Genomic DNA, 13,861 nt, shown 5'->3' on the forward strand with positions numbered 1-13,861 from the left:
TACCACAGTTAAAGACTTAATACTGGTCAGGCGCGGTGGCTCATACCTGGAATCTTAACACTTTGGGAGGCTGAGGCAGGTGGATTGCCCGAGCTCAGGAGTTCAAGACCAGCCTGGGGAACACAGTGAAACTCCCTCTCTGCTAAAAACACAAACACACACACACACACACACAGCTGGGCATGGTGGCATGCACCTGTAATCCCAGCTACTCAGGAAGCTGAGACAGGAGCATCATGACATTGCATTCCAGCCTGGGTGACAGTGAGATTCCGTCTCAAAAAAAAAGGAAAAAAAAAGAAAGAGAGTTAATATTATTCCTGTGTCTTAGATTTAAGAAACTTAGAGGCCTTAGAAGTAAAAGACACATTCAGCACCACAAGATGACAGAAATAAACAGGAATAGTCTTATACTTGACTAAATAATCTTTTGCTTAATTGTTCCTGTTTTTTACTTTAGCTGTTCAATCTTAAAAATAGGATGATAAATTTATAGGGAGAGACACTATGCTCCCTTATAAGTCTCCAAAACTCTTCTTGCTGAAAACAGCATAAGAACACTTTCCCTCTTCAAAGCCCAGTGCAACACTGGAAAAGCAATGGAGAAGAAAGTATTCAGTGTCGTTTCTCCACTAAAAGTTCTACTGCAATGCTTGAACACAATTGGAGGAGACCTAGGTTTATCAAAAGTATCTGCCATTTCTAAAACAATATACGTTTATCACTTACATCAGATATAACCAAAAATAATCAAGTTTCATCATGTCTTATATGGGATTCTGAAGACCCTCCCTCCCTTCCTTCCTTCCTTCGTTCCATGTATTATTGCTTTCTGTCCTGCAACAGCTAAAATGAAATCACCTGTAGAAAGTGGCTAACACTGTTATCTATTTCTCAGTTTCCAAATTAAGAAATCCTATGGAGTTTCTGTTTCAGTAAAAAGAGTCCTATTAAATAAATAAATTAAAACAAAGTAAATATTCATCCAAAATACAGAAGCAAACATTCTAAAGATCAGGAAAATAGGACAAAATATTTTTTTAATGCATTATTTATATGTTTACTGACGGTTGGCTTTCCCACAACCATCATTTATTTTGAAACTTGTAAGTATGGGTAGCTGAAAGGAAAAAAAATGCTGTCTGTTTCTTAAATTAGATATGAGAGGTGAGAAAATTCCCAAAATCAAACAAAACCTTTTCTATATTCAAAGTGTCAAGTTTGAAACCAAACTTTGAACATGGAAAGATAAATCAATTCACTTAGAACAACCTGCTTCTAAGAAAAATAACATGCTGGAGGTTTATAAACTCCTAAATGGTCATTTTCAAGCATACTGATGCTTTAAATATGTATAAGTCGAAGTGTTGTCAATTAACTATCTTATAAAATATGCATTGGTTTAAAATTGCTAGGAAGATAAAATATTTTGACTTGTAGACAAAATATAAACTATCTGATACCTTAAACTAGGCTTCAAGCCAGGCACGGTGGCTCACGCCTGTAATCCCAGCACTTTGAGAGGCCGAGACAGGTGGATCACTTGGGGCCAGGAGTTCCAGACCAGCTTGGCCAACATGATGAAACCGTGTTTCTACTAAAAATACAAAAATTAGCTTGGCATGGTGATGTGCCCATGAATTCTAGCTACTCAAGGGGCTTAGGTTCAAGAATCACTTGAACCCAGGAGGCAGAGGCTGCAGTGAGCTGAGATCATGCCACTGCACTCCAGCCTAGGTGACAGAGCAAGACACAATCTTTAAAAAAAAAAAAAGGCTTCAAAATTTCCAATATGTTGCATCTAGAAATAGAAACTTGTCTAAATAAACACAAAAGGATTAAGGTGCTGCCATAATGTGGTGGTAAAGGTGGGTCATAGATATGCAATAGTAATACCCAAACCAGGATCAGATCATAAATCAGTACCAGAAAGGCAGTGGAAAAAGTCAGGTTCCGGCCTATAAGCAAAAGGAAAGAAGCAAAGTGAAGGTCTAGATTTAAGGTCAGGATAAAAAAAAAAAAAAAAAAAAAGAACTGAGTGAAAAGGGTTTCAGAATTCAAAATCAAGAAAATGGAGTAATAGGAACCAAATTCAGACAATTCCAAAGGTGAACAAGTTAGCAAAAAATGACAACATGAGACACAACACAAAACCAAATCTTACTTTGTTGGGGACATTCTGAAAGAGACATTATACACCTTCTTAAAGGAATTGTGGAACATTTAAAGATGTGGTCCTGGCATCTGACATCAGGAACTTAGATTTTTAATTTATGGTAGTGCAAAAATTCATCACTTATTTCATGGGTCACAAAATGAGCTAAAATCATGAAAATTGATTGATTTCCTCAAGGATAACTTACCTCATCTAATTGTTGAGCTAGATATGGTATGTGTATAATGGCACTCAGCACTTTTTTCCACTTTCTTCTATTTTTTCTTGCTTTATTACAAACATTGGAAAGTTTAAAAGTATATTCCAAGAATTTCTTTGCAACTAACAAAACACATTAGGTTTACAAAGTAGGTTTCACCAATTAAAAGCACTCCACTGAAATCTGGAAAGCAGAAGTAAAATGAAGATCACATACCTGTGGCTTTCAGCATATTTTCTTCTGACAAGCAAAGCTATAAAGAAGCCAATGCCCACAGATTTATAGATATTGATAAGGAATTGGAGAAATAGCATCTGGGCTCATTTTCCCAATCCTCAGCAGTTATAGATGTAGCAGTGGGAGTGGTGGTAACAGGGGCTATTACAAGATCCTAAATCCTAAATTTTAGTGAGCTATTGGCACATGGTTCCAGTGGCAGCCTCTTGACTCCCTACATCCTTATGTGTGGCAAAGGAAGCAACTCTCTTGACAGGCCAATTGAATAGTTTTGTTTTCAGAGAATATCCTGGCAGTTCAGCCTAGTGCTTTCTGTCTAGTTGTTTCAACAATTTCATAAGCACATAATTAATCTGTATTAAATATCTTACCATTTAAAATACCCAAAGTGGTTTTAAATAATTGAATCTTAATTGATATAAACTTCAATATAATCATGTGGGATTCTATTATTATACCTATTTTTACCAATGAGAAAACAAAGGCCTTGAAAGTTAAGTAAAAAGTGAGGAGAGATCCAAGATGGCTGATGATTAGCAGCTCGGGCACGTACCTCCCAGTGAAAGCGCAAAGAACGAGAGGACGCCACACTTTCAGACGAACATTAGTTGCTCACAGACCAGGAGATTCCCAGTGGAAGAGCTCCACGGGTCGCCAGGGTGACTCTTGTGGCCGGCGTGGCGGTTTTGCTGGTGCCTTAGCACGCCAGTTCTTGGTGCAGAGTCCGGAGATTCCCGGGCAGAAAAGCACCATCAATCTTAACACCGCTGTTTTGGCCGGCTCAGTGGATTGCTCAGATCTCGGCGCAGGGAATCAACAAGTTGGACGTCAGAGACCCAGTTAGAAAGTCGGTAATTATAAAGACGACAGACAGACAAATATATAATGAAGGGAAGAAACCAGCGTAAAAAGGTAGAGAATACTCAAAATCAGAATGCCTCTCCCTCTACAGGGGATTGCAATTCCTCATCAGTAACGGAGCAAGGCTTAATAGATTACACGTGTGTTCCAATAACAGAAGCAGGTTTCAAAATGTGGGTGATAAGAAACTTCTGTGAATTAAAAGAACTTGTTCTAACCCAATGCAAAGAAACTAAGAACCTTGAAAAAAGGTTTGACGAAATGTTAATGAGAATGGACAATTTAGAGAAGAATATAAGTGAATTGATGGAGCTGAAAAACACAACACGAGAACTTCGCGAAGCATGCACAAGTTTAAACAGTCGAATTGATCAAGCAGAAGGAAAGATATCAGAAGTCGAGGACCAGCTCAGTGAAATGAAACGAGAAGACAAGAATGCAGAAAAAAGGATGAAAAGGAATGAGCAAAGTCTCCAGGAAATATGGGACTATGTGAAAAGACCTAATTTACGTTTGATAGGTGTACCTGAATGTGATGAAGAGAATGAATCCAAGTTGGAAAATACTCTTCAGGATATCATTCAGGAAAATTTTCCCAACCTGGCAAGGCAGGGTAATATTCAACTCCAGGTAATACAGAGAACACCACAAAGATATTCTTCAAGAAGACCAACCCCAAGGCACATAATCGCCAGATTTATTAGGGTTGAAATGAAGGAGAAAATACTAAGGGCAGCCAGAGAGAAAGGTCAGGTTACCCATAAAGGGAAACCTATCAGACTTACAGCAGATCTCTCAGCAGAAACCCTACAAGCCAGAAAAGAGTGGGGACCAATATTTAACATCCTTAAAGAAAAGAACTTTCAACCCAGAATTTCCTATCCAGCCAAACTAAGCTTTATGAGTGAAGGAAAAATTAAATCTTTTGCAAACAAACAAGTACTTAGAGAGTTCACCACCACCAGGCCTGCTTTACAAGAGCTTCTGAAAGAAGCACTATACATATAAAGGAACAACCAATATCAGCCTTTCCAAAAATATATCAAAAAGCAAAGAACTTTAACACAATAAAAAATTTACATCAACTAATGGGCAAAACAGCCAGCTAGCATCAAACGCCGGTATTAAACTTATATATATTTTAATTGGATAAAAAGCCAAAACCCATCGGTATGCTGCATCCGGGCCCATCTTACATGCAACAATACACAAAGACTCAGAGAGAAGGAGGAAGATTTACCAATCAAACAGAGAGTAAAAATAAACCAATAAACAAAAAGCAGGAGATGCAATTCTCGCCTCTGATAAAGTAGACTTTAAAGCAACAAAGATCAAAAGAGGCGAGGAATGACATTACATAATGGCAAAAGGATCAATGCAACAAGAAGAGCTAATGATTCTATAGATCAACGAGATAGAAAATTAACAAGGATATTCAGAACTTGAACTCAGACCCGGAACAAGTAAACTTAATAAACATTTATAGAACTCTCCACTTCAAATACACAAAACATACATTACCACCTCACACCTATTCCAAAGGTGACTATATAATTGGAAGTAAATCACTCCTCAGTAATCGCATAGCATTTCATAGGTTTAAATTAAATATTGGTTGGCTGTTTGTTTGTTATCTTCTTCCCTTATTCCTTCCTGACTACATCATTAAGTATAATTATCAGTATAAAAGAGGTTTTCAATACCCATTACTAAATTGCATTCTAGCCTGGGCAAGAAATCAATACTCCCATTCTCTCTCCCTCTTTCTTTTCCTTCTCCCTCCTCCCTATTCTGTCTCTCTCTTTCTCTTCCTTTTTCCTCCTTCCTATTTTCCTCTCTTTCTCTTTAAAAAAAAAAAAAAAAAAAAAAAAAAAAAGAAAGTTAAGTAAAAAGTAAATGGAAACAGAGGCTACAGAGCAAAACATGTGTCTGATAAAAAAAAGTTGTATCTAAAACATATTTTTTTAAAAACAAATCTCTTAAATCTCAATATGAAAACAAGCCAATTTTAAAATGGGCAAAATTCTGAAGCAGACAACTCATGAAAGATATACAGGTGGCAGATGAGCCCATAAAAAAGATGTAAAACATCATGTGTCATCAGGGAATTATGAATTAAAGTAACTATGAGTAGTACCACATACCTCTTAGATTAGCCAAAATCCAGAACACTGATAATGTTACTGCTGATGAGGATGTGGAATGAAGGAGTTCTTATTCATTGCTGGTGGTAATGTGAAATGGTACAGCCATTTCAGAAGGCAATTTGTCAGTTTCTTATAAAACTAAACATACAATCCAGCGATCACAGATCACATTTTTACCCAGTGAGTTGAAAAAATATCCAAAGAAAGCCTGCAAATCAATACTCATGGCAGCTTTATTCACAATTGCCAAATCTTGTAAGAAATCCTTCAATACATGAATGAATAAGCAAACTGTGGTGCATCTATACAATGGAATACTGTGTAGTGATTTTTTTTAAATGAGCTATCAAGCAAAAACATAAAGAAAACTTACAAACATATGGGTAAGTAAAAGAAGCCAGTCTAAAGAGGCTACAAACTATATAATGTCAAAGACATAACACTGTAGAAAAAAAAAATCTAAAGAAACAGTTAAATATCAGTAGTTGCTGGGGGGGGGATGGATGATGCTATAATAGTGGATACATGACATTATGCATTCCTCAGTCCCATAGTATAACACAAAATGTGAACCTTCATGTAAACTATGGACTTCATTAAGAATATAACTATATTGATTCATCAATTTAACAAATGTACAACACTGAAACAAGATGTTAATAAAGGAAATTGAAAAGGGAAGATAACATTAAAACTCTATACTTTCCTGGGATGGTGTAAGTGCCAGGAATTTATCCATTTCTTCTAGATTTGCTGGTTTATATGCATAGAGGTGTTTGTACTAATCTCTGATGGTAGTTTGTATTTCTGTGGAATCGGTGGTGATATCTCCTTTATCCTTTTTTATCGCATCTATTTGATTCTTCTCTCTTTTCTTTTTTATTAGTCTGGCTAGCTGTCTATCTATTTTGTTGTTCATTTAAAAAACCAGCCAAGACTAAACCAGGAAGAAGTTGAATCCCTGAATAGACCAATAACAAGGTCTGAAGTTGAGGCAGCAATTAATAGTCTACCAACCAAAAAAAAAAAAAAAAAAAAAAAAAAAAGTCCAGGACCAGACAGGTTCACAGCCTAATTCTACCAAAGGTATAAAGAGGAGCTGGGACCATTCCTTCTGAAACTATTCCAAACAATACAAAAAGAGGGAGTCCTCCCTAACTCATTTTATGAGACCAACATCATCTTGATACTAAAACCTGGTAGAGACACAACTAAAAACAAAATTTCAGGCCAAGATTCATGATGAGCATTGAGAAAAACCTCAACAAAACACTGGCAAACCAAATTCAACAGCACATTAAAAAGCTTATCCATCACGATCAAGTCAGCTTCATCCCAGGGATGCAAGGCTGGTTCAATATATGTAAATCTATAACATAATCCATCACATAAATATAACCAAAGACAAAAACCACATGATTATCTCAATAGATGTAGAGAAAGACTTTGACAAAATTCAACAGCCCTTTATGCTAAAAACTCTTAATAAACTAGGTATTGATGGAACATATCCCAAAATAATAAGAGCTATTTATGACAAATCCACAGCGAATAGCATACTGAATGGGCAAAAACTGGAAGCATTCCCTTTGAAAACTGGCACAAGACAAGGATGCCCTCTGTCATCCCTCCAATTATTCAATATAGTATTGGAAGTTCTGGCCAGGGCAACCAGTCAGGAAAAAGAAATGTATTCAATTAGGAAAAGAGAAAGTCAAATTGTCTCTATTTGCAGACAACATGATTGTATATTTAGAAGACCCCATTGTCTCAGCCCAAAATCTCCTCAAGCTGATAAGCAACGTCGGCAAAGTCTCAGGATACAAAACCAATGTGCAAAAATCACAAGCATTCCTATACACCAATAAAAGCAAACAGAAAAATCATGAGTGAACTCCCATTCACAATTGCTACAAAGAAAATAAAATACCTAGGAATAAAACTAACAAAGATGTAAAGGATGTCTTCAAAGAGAACTATAAAATACTGCTCAAGAAAATAAGAGAGGACACAGACAGATGGAAAAACATTCCATGCTTATGGTTAGGAAGAATCAATATTGTGAAAATGGCCATAATGCCCAAAGTAATTTATAATTTCAATGCTATCCCCATCAAGCTATCATTGACTTTCTTCATAGAATTGGAGAAAAACCAACTCAAACATCATATGGAACCTAAAGAGAGCCCGCATAGCCAAAACAATACTAAAGAAGAAAAAATAAATAAATAAAGCTGGAAGCATCATGCTGCCTGACTTCAAACTATACTGCAAGGCCACAGTAATGAAAACAGCATGGTACTGGTACCAAAACAGAGATATAGACCAATGGAACAGAACAGATGCCTCAGAAGTAACACCACACATCCACAACCATCTGATCTTTGACAAACCTGACAAAGCAATGAGGAAAGGATTTCACATTTAATAAATGGTGCTGGGAAAACTGGTTAGCCATATGCAGAAAGCTAAAACTGGATCCTTTCTTACACCTTATACAAAAATTAACTTCAGATAGATTAAAGATTTAAACATTATACCTAACACCACAGAAACCCTAGAAGAAAACCTAGGTAATACCATTCAGGACATAGGCACAGGCAAGGACTTCATGACTAAAACACCAAAAGCAATGGCAACAAAAGCCAAAATAGACAAATGGGATCTAATTAAACGTAAGAGCTTCTGCACAGCAAAGAAATAATCATTAGAGTGAACTGGCAACCAACAGAATGAGAACAAAAATTGCAATGTACCCATCTGACATATGGCTAATATCCAGAATCTACAAAGAACTAAAACAAATTAAAAAAAAAACCCCATCAAAAAGTGGGCAAAGGATATGAACAGACAAGACATTTATGCAACCAACAAACCATATGAAAAAAAAAAACTCATCATCACTGGAGAAATGCAAACCAAAACCACATTGAGATACCACCTCATGTCAGTTAGAATGGCGATCATTAAAAAATCAGGAGACAACAGATGCTGGAGAGGATGTGGAGAAATAGGAATGTTTTTACACTGTTGGTGAGAGTGTAAATTAGTTCAACCATTGTGGAAGACAGTGTGGTGTTTCCTCAAGGATCTAAATAGAAATACCATTTGACCCAGCAATCCTATTACTGGGTATATACCCAAAGGATTATAAAATATTCTATTATGAAGACATATGCACACATATGTTTATTGTGGGTGGCACTGTTTACAACAGCAAAGACTTGGAACCAACCCAAATGCCCATCAAAGATAGACTGGATAAGGAAAATGTGGCACATATACACCATGAAATACTATGCAGCCATAAAAAAGGATGAGTTCATGTCCTTTGCAGGGACATGTATGAAGCTGGAAAACATCATTCTCATCAAACTGACACAAGAACAGAAAACCAAACACTGCATGTTCTCATTTATAAGTGGGTGTTGAACAATGAGAACACATGGACACAGGGAGGGGAACATCACACACAGGGGCCTGTCAGGGGATGGGGGAGCTAGGAGAGGGATAGCAGAGGTAGGGGGGATTGGGGAGGGATAACATTAGGAGAAATACCTAATGTAGATGATGGAGGGATGGATGCAGCAAACCCCCAAGGCACGTGTATACCTATGTAACAAACCTGCATATTCTACACATGTACCCCCCAGAACTTAAAGTACAATAATTTTTTAAAAACTGTATACTTTCTAGAAAATGTGAAGATGGCCAAATAGGAACAGCTCTGGAGTGCAGTTCCCAGTGAGAACAATGCAGAGGGTGAGTGATCTCTGCATTTCCAAAGAAGTTATTACTGCCCACAGACCAGGAGATTCCCAGGCTGAAAAGTGCCATGAGTTTGCAACACGGCTGTTTCAGCTGATACAGCGGGTCTCCGCACAAAATCTCACATAAATCTGGGCGGCCATTTCAACTGGTGCCTGGAATGCCTGGGAGAAAAAGCCACCCATTCAACTGAAAAAAAGGGGGCTGAAACAGAGAGCCAGGTGATCTGGATCAGCAGGTCCCACCCCCACAAAGACCAGAAATCTGAAAAGCTCTGGATTGAGAGTTTCACAGCAAGCACAGCTGGTCCCCAGACGGTCCAGCTCTGTGGGGGGAAGGGTGTCTGCCATTACTGAGGCAGTCCACCACTACCGAGGCAGTCCTCCATTAGCGAGGCAGTCCACAATTACAAAGGCAGTCCACCATTACTGAGGCAGTCCGCCACTACCAAGGCAGTCCACCATTACCAAGGCAGTCTGCCATTATCGAGGCAATCCACGATTACAGAGGCAGTCCGACATTACTGAGGTATTTTGTTTATAGTGGTATAGTTAGAACTGCCATTACTGAGGCAGTTCTAACACACTACTATAAACAAAACCACAAGGAAGTTCACACAGCAGCTCAGCAGAGCACATGGCAGCTCAGCAACATCTCTGCAGGCAGACAGTGACTAAGCTACCTCCTTGTTGGGCAGGGCAGTTATGAAAAAAGGCAGCAGCATGACAAGAACTTATAAATAAATCCCCACCTTCCCAGGACAGAGCACCTGGGAAAAAAGGCAGTTATGAGTTCCACTGTAACAGACTTAAACTTACCTGCCCAGTAGCTCTGAACAGAACAACAGAGCTCACAGCTCAGAACTTGAGCTCTGATAAGGGTCAGACTGTCTCCTCAGGCAGCTCCCTGACCCCCATATATCCAAAGAGACAACTCATAAAGGAGAGCTCAGGCTGACATCTGGCAGGTATCCTTCTGGGACTAAGATAACAGAAGGAGAAACTAGCAGAAACCCTTAGTGTTCTGCAGCTGCCACAAGTGATCCCCAGGCAAGCAGGGTCTGGAGTGGACCTCCAGCAGTCCTACAGCAGAGAGGCCTGAATGTTAGAAGGAAAACTAAAAAACAGAAAGAAATAGCTTCGTTATAAACAAAAAGGATGGCCACTCAGAGACCCCATCCAAAAGTCACCAACTACAAAGACCACAGGTAGATAAATCCACAAAGATGGGAAGAAATCAGGGCAAAAAGATGAAAACACCCAAAACCAAAACGCCCCTCTTCCTCCAAGGGATAACAACTCCTCACCAGAAGGGAGCAAAGGTGGATGGATAATGAGTCTGATGAATTGACAGAAACAGGCTTCAGAAGGTGGGTAATAAGAAACTTCTCTGAGCTAAAAGAACATGTTCTAACCCAATGCAAAGAAACTAAGACACTTGAAAAAAGGTTTAATGAAATGCTAACAAGAATAAACGACTTAGAGAAGAATATAAATGACCTGATGGAGCTGAAAGACACAACATGAGAATTTCGCAAAGCATACACAAGTTTCAATAGCCAAATTGACCAAGCAGAAGAAAGGATATCAGGGATTGAAGATCAACTCAATGAAATAAAATGAGAAGGCAAGATTAGATTAAAAAAAAAAAAGAATGAGAAGAAATAAACAAAGCCTCCAAGAAATAAGAGATTATGTGAAAAGACCTAACCTACATTTGATAGGTGTACCTAAATGTGACAGAATGAATCCAAGCTGGAAAACACTCTTCGGGATATTATCCAGGATAACCTCCCCAACCTAGCAAGGCAGGCCAACATTCAAGTCCAGGAAATACAGAGAACACCACAAAGGTATTCCTCAAGAGCAACCCCAAGGCACATAATCCTCTGATTCACCAGGGTTGAAATGAAAGAAAAAATGCTGAGGGATGCCAGAGAGAAAGGTTGGGTTACCCACAAAGGGAGGACCATCAGACTCATAGTGCATCTCTTGGCAGAAACCCTACAAGCCAGAAGAGAGTGGGGGCCAATATTCAACATCCTTAAAGAAAAGAACTTTCAACCCAGAATTTCATATCCAGCCAAACTAAACTTCATAAGTGAAGAAGAAAGAAAATCCTTTACAAACAAGCAATTGCTGAGAGATTTTCTCACCAACAAGCCTGCCTTACAAGAGCTCCTGAAAGAAGCACTAAACATAGAAAGAAACAAGTACCAGCCACTCCAAAAACATACCAAATGGTAAACAGCATCGGCACAATGAAGAAACTGCATCAACTAATGGGCAAAACAACCAGTTAACATCAAAACGGCAGGATCAAATTCACACATAACAATATTAACCTTAAATGTAAATGGGCTAAATGCCCCAATCAAAAGACACAGACTAGCAAATTAGACAAGAAGTAAAAACCCATTGGTGTGCTCTATCCAGGAAACATAGGCTCAAAATAAAGGGATGGATGAAGATTTACCTAGCAAATGGAGAGCAAAAAAAAGCAGGAGTTGCAATCCTAGTCTCTGATAAAACAGACTTTAAACCAACAAAGATCAAAAGAGACAAAGAAGGGCATTATATAATGGTAAAAGGATCAATGCAACAAGAAGAGCTAACAATCTTAAATATATACGTACCGAATATAGTATCACTCAGATACATAAAGCAATTTCTTAATGACCTGCAAAGAGATTTAGACTCCCACACAACAATAGTGGGAGATTTTAACACTCCACTATCAATATTAGACAGATCAACAAGACAGAAAATTAACAAGGATATTCAGGACTTGAACTCAGATCTGGACCCAGCAGGCCTAATAGACATCTACAGAACTCTCCATCACAGATTCACAGAATATACATTCTTCTCAGCACCACATCACACTTACTCTAAAATTGACTACATAATTGGAAGTAAATCACTCCTCAGCAAATGCAAAAGAACATAAATCATAACAAGCACTCTCTCAGACCACAGGGCAATCAAATTAAAACTTAGAATTAAGAAATAACTCAGAACCACATAGCTTCATGGAAACTGAACAACATGCTCCTGAATGTTGACTGGATAAACAATGAAATGAAGGCAGAAATAAAGATGTTCTTTGAAACCCAGGAAAATGAAGACAAAATGCACCAGAATCTCTGGGACACATTTAAAGCAGTGTCTAGAGGAAAATTTATAGGAATAAATGCCCACATGAGGGGCAAGGAAAGATCTAAAATCAACACCCTATCATCAAAATTGAAAAAGCTAGAGGAGCAAGATAAAAAAAAAACTCAAAAGCTAGCAGAAGACAAGAAATAACTAAGATTAGAGCAGAACGGAAGGAGATAGAGACACAAAAAAACCTTCAAAAAAATTAGTAATTCCAGGAGCTGGTTTTTTGAAAAGATAACAAAATAGACAGACTGCTAGCCAGATTAATAAAAAAGAAAAGAGAGAAGAATCAAAAAGATGCAATAAAAAACAATAAAGAGGATATTACCACAGATTCCACAGAAATACAAACTACAATCAGAGATTACTACAGACAATTCTATGCACATAAACCAGTAAACCTGGAAGAAATGGATAAATTCCTGGACACTTGCACCCTCCCAAGCCTAAACTAGGAAGAAGTCAAAACCCTGAATAGACCAATAACAAGGGCTGAAGTTGAGGCAGCAACTAATAGCCTACCAACCAAAAAAAAGCCCAGGTCTAGATGGGTTCACAGCTGAATTCTACCAGACATACAAAGAGGAGCGGTACCACTCTTGAATCTCTTCCAAACAATCCAAAAAGAGGGAATCCTTCCCAAATCATTTTATGAGACCAACATCATCCTGATATCAAAACCTGGCAGAGACTCAACAAAAAAAGAAAACTTCAGGCCAACATCCATGATGAATATAGATGCAAAATCTTTAATAAAATACTGGCAAATCAATTGCAGAAGCACAGCAAAAAGGTTAGCCATCATGATCAAGTAGGATTCATCCTGGGGATGCAAGGCTGGTTTAACGTATGTAAGTCTATAAACATAATCCACCACATAAACAGAACCAAAGGCAAAAACCATATGATTATCTCAATAGAGGCAGAGAAAGCCTTCTACAAAATTCAACACCCCTTTCTGATAAAAACTCTCAATAAACTAGGTATCAATGGAACATATCTCAAAATAATAAAAACTATTTACAACAAACCCGCAGCCAATATCATACTGAATGGGCAAAAACTGGAAGCATTCCCTTTGAAATCTGGCACTAGACAAGGATGCCCTCTCTCAGCACTCATATTCAATATAGTATTGGAAGTTCTAGCCAGAGCAATCAGGCAAAAAGGAAATAAATAAAGGATATTCAATTAGGAAAGGAGGAAGTCAAATTGTCTCTATTTGCAGACAACATGATTCTTTATTTAGAAGACCTCATCACCTCAGCCCAAAGTCTCCTGAAACTGACAAGCAACTTCAGCAGTCTCAGGA

This window comes from Aotus nancymaae, unplaced genomic scaffold, assembly GCF_030222135.1.
Source record: "Aotus nancymaae isolate 86718 unplaced genomic scaffold, 86718_ANA_hifiasm-v0.15.2.pri h1tg000040l, whole genome shotgun sequence".
NCBI classification, from domain to species: domain Eukaryota; kingdom Metazoa; phylum Chordata; class Mammalia; order Primates; family Aotidae; genus Aotus; species Aotus nancymaae.